This window comes from Siphateles boraxobius, unplaced genomic scaffold, assembly GCF_051911475.1.
Source record: "Siphateles boraxobius isolate OS27281-9 unplaced genomic scaffold, OSU_SipBor_1 100, whole genome shotgun sequence".
In the NCBI taxonomy this organism is placed as follows: Eukaryota; Metazoa; Chordata; class Actinopteri; order Cypriniformes; family Leuciscidae; genus Siphateles; species Siphateles boraxobius.
This window is the reverse complement of record NW_027508701.1, coordinates 3,443,500-3,449,614: the sequence shown is the minus strand read 5'-3', so window position 1 is coordinate 3,449,614 and position 6,115 is coordinate 3,443,500.

The window sequence follows — 6,115 nt, the reverse complement described above, 5'->3', positions numbered from 1 at the left end:
TTGACCTTCCGGAGGGGTTGTTCCGGAGGTCGCTTAATGTAGGGATTAACCTTTGACCTATCGATCGATCAAGTTGACAGTTGTCTTTGCCCTATTGACTTTTGTATGATATATGAAGTTGCCAGTTGTCTTTGCCAGTTGTCTTTGCCCCATTGATTTTGACCTATTGACCCCGGGGGAAATCCCCTCCGTGTCGGGGTGAGAAAATAATTTTTCTAATGTTGCATATAGATTAGAATAGAATTACAAAAGTAAAATCATCTTACCGTTTCACTATGGTGAAGAATTGGATTAAAGTTGACATTCTCCGCACTGTGTGTGTGTGTGCGTCTGTCTGTGAGTGTGTGCGTGTCATCCGATATCCTGGCATTCCTGAGCACGCTATATAAATGGGGATAGTGAGAAAATATCTTCCAGTAACTAAAGTTGAAACACATTCTGTTCTTTAAAAGTATATAAATGAAATGTACATTTAGTCATTTACAAATACCTTACACTAAAGTAGATTTGAAAAACATTCATTCCTTTAAAATAAATATCTTACTGATCCAAGTATTTAAAATACTCTTCTACTTCCTGCTCAGCTACTGTTCGGACGCTCTCGCTTACTGCTCCGCGCTTTGCTCTATCGCTTTTATATTTCTATATTTTATCTCCTTTTATCACCTAATTTTAACTTCAGCAAATCAGCACAGTGCTCAAACGTTTGGATTACTACAAAAAAAAGCAGAATTATTTTATTCAACCAGCCTCCCACTGAAAGCTTACATTCCGGGGAAGAGAAAACAAAACTGCCTACATTCATAAGGATAAGAAAATGCCTCCTCTGGAATCTACTTGCTGCTCCAACTGCCACAGACTTTTACAAAGGATTGCAATTCTTGAAACAAAGTTAATTGCGGGACCACCAAACCAGACGGAACACACAACAGAGCTTCGTCATGGACGTCCTCAGCATACAGCCGGTGAGTCCCATGAATCTAGTGCTTCTCGACAGGCCATACTGAGTGTAGAGAAACAAGCCGATCGTTTTACTAATCGATGGCACAAACAGGGTGCGAGACCCAAAGGCACTCGAGACATCAGATTGTCACGAGCATCACATATTACTGCAGTAGCATCCTCTACCCCAGATACGGCTCTGACAAGGACTGCAAACACTGGTCTCCTACCACCGCCTATACATCTTGAGAACAGATTTGAAGTATTAATGAATGAGGAATCCCCAAATTTGATGAATGTGATTGAACACAGACTGAATCAACCAGTAGCTAACACTGATGCTAACTGGGGCTCAAGGTCGAGCAGACAGCGGCACTCAGCTCACAGTGCAGCCGAGCCCAGGACTCTGATAGTGGGCGACTCCGTAATCAGAAACATTAATAGCAGGGATACAACAACGTGCTGCCTTCCACAAGCAACAACATCTGATGTAAACAGGGAACTTCAGAACATTCTGATGAAACATAAGACTGCAAATCGACTGATCATTCATGTGGGGAAGAATGATATTCATAAAGAGCAGTCGGAACTTCTTAAAAAGGATTTCAATGAACTTTTTGAAACACTTAAAAGACTGAAAGTTCAAACATTCATCAGTGGACCACTCCCAGCAAGAGGAACAAACAGGTTTTCACGGTTGCTTGGGCTTAATACATGGCTGCAAAAAACCTGCAATATAAAAGGAGTGAACTTTATTGACAACTTCAATCTTTTCTGGAGTCAGAGGCAACTGTTTCAACAGGATGGCCACCACCCAAACAAACTTGGTTCAAGAGTGCTAAAGGACAATATCTACTTCTCCCTCCGTCATCCTTCTGCAATGTGTGCCAATCCACTCAACCTGAATGGCACACACACACCTGGATACAGTATGAATGACCACAGGATTTCACTTCAGCCCCTGAATGGACATGCGGTTGACACATCACACAAGGACAGTGATAACACCACTCAGCCACAACAACCTCTGCTCACGGACACAATCTCAGCTGAGCCCTGCCCACAGAGCTCACCACAGACAGACTGTGACATACCAGCACTGCTCCAATATACAGCACCCAAGGACGACTTTCTGGAAAACAGCCAGGGAAACCAGGACAGCATATTACAGCCTCCAATAACACCAGAGCAAAAATCACTCTCACTGGAAACATTATCACTCTCTCCAGCATCTCCACTTCTGTGCTTCTCAGAGAAAATGGAACAACTGGTGCACGCTGGAACTAGACTATCCCACTCTTTTGCTGCGAGCCCCCAGATACCAACCAAAAAACGCCAGGCCCCACAACCACCAAAGCCTACGGGCCCAGCTCGCCCTCCCCCTCCCCCTGTGAGAGCTCTTCGGCCTCTGCCACAGCGCCAGGGCCCACACCCTCCTCCGGCGGCTCGAGGTGAACCAAAAACAACTGATACCAGCTCTCAGTGATATGTGTCGGGTCCCCGCTATGATAACAATAACTTTCTCAAATGTTTACAGAACAAGCGGGAACCCAGTGTGCCTGTATGTTTTTCTATTGCTGTTCAATTACATGATAGAAAGTCTAAGGCCTTCAAAAGCCGTACAGCAAACCCATCTAATCTGGTGCCTATTACACGACATACCAAGATTGCTGTGGGGACAAAAAGTAAGACTGTTAAGTTAGCACTTTTAAACATCCGCTCACTTAAAAATAAATCACTTTTAGTCAATGACTTAATAACCACATACAACCTGGATTTTATGTTGCTAAATGAAACTTGGCTAGAAGAAAGTTGCAGTGCAACAGTCCTCAATGAAACAGCCCCTCCTAACTTTACTTTTATGAGTGTCTGCAGAGCTGTCAGAAGAGGCGGAGGTTTAGCTGCTCTTTATAAAGATGTCTATCAATGTAAGCAAATATCATTTGGGAATTACCCGTCTTTCGAATATCTGGGTATTGTGTTAAAAGGTGCTCCACGCATTTTACTTATCATTGTTTACAGGCCTCCAAAATACTCTCCAGCTTTTGCTGAGAACTTAACAGAACTGTTAAGTTCTATTTCCTCAGAGTTTGACTGCTTTGCCATTGCTGGAGATTTTAACATTCACATAGATAATGCAGAAAACAATATGGCAAAAGAAATCAAAACTGTTTTAAAAACTTTTGATCTGACTCAGCATGTACATGGAGCCACACATAATCGTGGACACACTCTAGATTTACTTATCAGTAAGGGTCTAAACATTTCATCAATTGTTATTAAGGATGTAGCACTGTCTGATCATTTTTGTATTTTCTTTGATATATTGATCTCTCCTGCCATTGAAGCTAGATCTGTGTCTGTCAAGAAGAGATGCTTAAATGAGAATACTAGTGTACTATTTATGAAGGCTATATCTTTAACACCAAGCATATCTGCTGACTCTGTTGATTTTCTCCTTGATTCTTTTAACTCAAAAGTTAAGAGTGTAATTGATGATATTGCTCCTGTGAAAGTCAGGAAGAAGAGTGGCAGACAAAAAGCACCTTGGAGAAACTCAACAGCAGTGCAAAATATGAAAAGACAATGCAGAAAAGCAGAGCGCATGTGGCGGAAGACAAAACTTGTAGTCCATTATAACATCTACAAAGACAGCATCCATGCTTTCAATAAGGAACTAAGCAAAGCTAGACAGACTTTTTTCTCGAATATTATAAACAGCAATATAAACAACACGCGCACTCTTTTTGCTACTGTAGAGAGACTGACAAACCCCCCAAGCCAGATTCCCAGTGAAATGCTCTCAGTGAGAAAGTGCAGTGAGTTTGCTTCTTTCTTCTCTGAGAAAATCAATAATATTAGAAAGGTGATCAGCTCATCCTTGAGTTGCGCTGGGGTCAGGCAGATCAAACAACAGCACGAGAAAGTAGCAACTATGTCTGATTTCGAAGAAATTGATGGCAAAATTTTGGAAGAAACCGTACAGCAACTAAAAACATCAACCTGCGCCCTTGATGCACTTCCCACATCTTTTTTCAAAAATGTGTTACACAGCTTAGAAGCAGATCTCCTAGAAGTGGTAAATGCCTCACTTCTCTCTGGGAGTTTTCCGACCTCCCTGAAAACTGCTGTTGTCAAGCCCCTCCTGAAAAAGAGCAATCTGGATAAGACCATATTAAACAACTATAGACCGATCTCAAATCTTCCTTTCATAGGCAAGATCATTGAAAAAGTTGTCTTCAATCAGCTGAACAAATTCTTAAGCTCGAATGGATACTTTGACCATTTTCAATCTGGTTTCCGACCGCACCACAGTACAGAGACCGCGCTCATAAAGATAATAAATGATATTCGCTTAAATACTGATACAGGCAAATTATCAGTGCTGGTACTACTCGACCTCAGTGCTGCATTTGACACTGTCGATCACAAAATACTTCTTGACAGGCTGGAAAACTGGGTCGGGCTTTCTGGGATAGTCCTAAAATGGTTCAGGTCATACTTAGGAGGCAGAGGTTATTATGTGAGTATAGGAGACCATAAGTCTGAGTGGACACCCATGACATGCGGAGTCCCTCAAGGCTCAATTCTTGCGCCACTCCTATTCAACCTGTACATGCTCCCAATGAGCCAAATAATGAGAAAGAACCAAATCGCTTACCATAGCTATGCAGACGACACACAGCTCTACTTAGCCCTATCGCCTAACGATTACAGCCCCATTGACTCCCTTTGCCAATGCATTGATGAAGTAAACAATTGGATGTGCCAAAACTTTCTTCAGTTAAACAAAGACAAAACTGAAGTCATTGCGTTTGGAAACAAAGATGAAGTTCTCAAGGTGAACGCATACCTTCAGTCTAGGGGTCAAACAACTAAAAATCAAGTCAGGAATCTGGGTGTGTCTCTAGAGTCAGACCTTAGTTTCAGTAGTCATGTCAAAGCAATAACTAAATCAGCATATTATCACCTGAAAAATATTGCAAGAATTAGATGCTTTGTTTCCAGTCAAGACTTAGAAAAACTTGTGCATGCTTTCATCACCAGTAGGGTGGATTATTGTAATGGACTTCTCACTGGCCTTCCCAAAAAGACCATAAGACAGTTGCAGCTCATACAGAACGCTGCTGCTAGGATTCTGAGCAGAACCAGAAAATATGAACACATCACACCAGTCCTCAGGTCTTTACACTGGCTGCCAGTTACATTTAGGATTGATTTTAAAGTATTATTACTGGTATATAAATCATTCAATGGCCTAGGACCTCAATACATTGCAGATATGCTCACTGAATATAAACCCAACAGATCACTCAGATCATTAGGATCACATCGGCTAGAAATACCAAGGGTTCACTCTAAGCATGGCGAGTCTGCTTTTAGCTACTATGCCAGCCGCAGCTGGAACCAGCTTCCAGAAGAGATCAGATGTGCTCCTACAGTAGTCACATTCAAATCCAGACTCAAAACACATCTGTTTAGCTGTGCATTTACTGAATGAGCACTGTGCCACTGTTCGTCCGACTGTTTGCACTGTATTTTATTTTATGTTTTAATTATTCTGATTTCTGTATTTTATCTTTTATTCTAAACTGTTTTAATTATTCTGATTTCTTTTGATTATTTTAATTTCTTCTATGTAAAGCACTTTGAATTACCATTGTGTATGAAATGTGCTATATAAATAAACTTGCCTTGCCTTGCCTTGCCTTGCCTTGCCTTGCCTAAAAAATAAAATCATCTCACCGTTTCACTATGGTGAAAAAAGCCCCCATGTGCGTTTCTCTCACACTCCTTGCATTTTGACAGTCTTTGAGCTAAATGTGTGTCTGTGTGACACATGATATCCTGGCATTCCTGGGTATGCTATATAAATGGGTATAGTGAGAAAAATATATTTTTTCTAATAATGCCAAATACCTTACACTAAAGTTGAAAAACATGTAGCCTACATTTAGAAATATAATATTTTTCATACTAACTAAAGTTGAAAAATCATACTGTTCTTTAAAAGTATATAAATGAAATGTACATTTAGTCATTCACAAATATCTTACACTAAAGTTGAAACACATTCTATTCTTTAAAAGTATAGAAAATATTTTTTTTCAAAATAAAAATCATCCTCCATGTTTTAGAGATACATACAGGTTATGAATGGGTTTACAAAAAT